The sequence below is a fragment of the Anabrus simplex genome, chromosome 5 (assembly GCF_040414725.1).
Source record: "Anabrus simplex isolate iqAnaSimp1 chromosome 5, ASM4041472v1, whole genome shotgun sequence".
NCBI lineage: Eukaryota > Metazoa > Arthropoda > Insecta > Orthoptera > Tettigoniidae > Anabrus > Anabrus simplex.
In genome coordinates this window covers 218,807,068-218,809,208 of record NC_090269.1, presented here as the reverse complement: position 1 = coordinate 218,809,208, position 2,141 = coordinate 218,807,068, and positions in this window count along the sequence as shown.

Genomic DNA, 2,141 nt, shown 5'->3' with positions numbered 1-2,141 from the left:
TTCTCCTTATGCGTTGCTGCATTAAGATATGTCATTGGCGCGAACATATGAAGTCAAGTATGATTCAGTGAAGGCCTCCTTACAACAAGAAGATTACAATATGAACGTCCATTATAACTTTTAACGATCTTCATGCACTTTGAGCTACCGGAACTTTTTCCTGTAGAAACGTTTTTGCGTGTGGAAGCCAATAATACGGACTTATCACTTTTAAATATATGCTCCAAGCCTCAGGTAGGATCTAAGTTTTCTTAACAAGAGAAGATTAACGAATAATCAACCCTTCTTATTCATGTTCAAACGGGAGACTTGATGTTTGCATAGACCTGCCACCGCAGCATTAGCATGTGGTTTCCTTTGCGAACGAAGTACGATGCTCTAGAGATCTTTTTACTCATGGTGATTGATCATGTAACATGTAAGTTATATTCAAGTCATTATTCCTACGTATGAAGGTGGAAAGTGAAGTTTCCAGCCCCCAACGAAATAAATGTAAAGGCCATGAACGGCAGGAAATTAAAGGACTCACTAATCCTCACAAATCTGAAACGTTAGCTAATTTTACTAAGAGAAAGTCAAATCAGAAAAGTGAATAACCGACGTAACCGGAGCCATGTACTTTTCACTAGCTATACGATGTAAAAATTCCGCTTTAATAATCTTCGTTGTATGATAGTTTTGGAACTCATCCAAGTCCACCGTCCAAGTAGAGACAGAAAGAACTACGTTTGATGGTATAAATTCTACTGAACACTGTTCGTGTGTGCACAATGTAGAAAGTTGAGGACGTCATCTACTGACGCAATGATTAAAGGAGACTTATCAATATTTATTTTAAGTATTTATATCAATAGTTAAATAACCAATGTTATCAGTTGCAATGTCACACCTAACCAAGACGCTGTACTCTGTTGATACACCATTGCAAGCCTCGTTTTACAGCAGAAGCAGTGGTAGTGCACTAGTGGAAATGTGTCCCTCCACATGTTATAGGTGTCTGTCTTTGACTTTCATATCAAAACTGAAGTACCGAGTAGAGAGCAATAACTTTATTTCACATACAGAGAGTATCATATCACGTAAACTTAAGCGTTATCAGACTTTTTCAATCGTGAAATAACTGATCGATTCGTTGTTACATATGGAAGTAATGCTTGTCTTTTTACGACTGAAAAATCAAGAGTCCTTCCATTTTTGTTGATGCGGTATTGTTAATTGAATCAGTGATTGTTTAAAGCGGCTATATTAAAACAATATGTTTAGAGTGACCAAAAAAATATCTTCATTATTTTCAGTACTTCGCTTTGTTATATTAGTCATCAGCTCATGCAAAGGAAACATTTTTGAAAGTATCTGTAACTTCAGCAAAAGTCTGTATATGCCCATTTATGAGTACGGCAGCCATTAAAGCGCATATTCCCTTTTAACAATGACTTGCATAAGACTTTGTCTTTTTCTGCTATTTCTTGTTTATTGTTAATCATTACTTGGGGTACGAAAGTTTCAAAACACGTGCAAGACCACTAGAGCTAATAATACTGATTTATATCGAAATACTCAAAGGAATTCAATAAAAATCACGCACTTTGTCTCCAGTGTTTTTTGTATACCCTTTCATCACATTAATAAAAATACATTTTGGAAATATGGTTTACAAACATCTGACATTCTTAGTATTTTTCATATTAGTCACCAATTTCATCATCACTGTCTTCGATTTGTAACTGGACTTCTTTCGTATCTGGTCTTTCCCAGTGTTTAAAAATGGAGTAGAACTCGTAACCAGTAACATAAGGGGATTATCTAAATTATTTTCATTGATTGGAACTCATACCGGTGAGTAAGCTTTCATGTTTGGTAAAGTTCGAAGCTCACTGTTGCTTGCTACTAAACAAAATGTACATGATTGAACCATTGAGAAATTCCATAATAACGACTTTTCCTAGAATACTATTTCGATATTCAAATTCTATATCTAATTTGTAGACAGTTAAATTTAGGATGAGTAAGTTAGCCACAGCGAACGACAGAGAACAGCAGCGCTCAACACACTGGACGTGTTCCGTACGTTTAGAATGCTCTTGTGCACCACATATCCCATTTTAACAATAAGCCATATTTTCAAAACCTCTTTTATACTG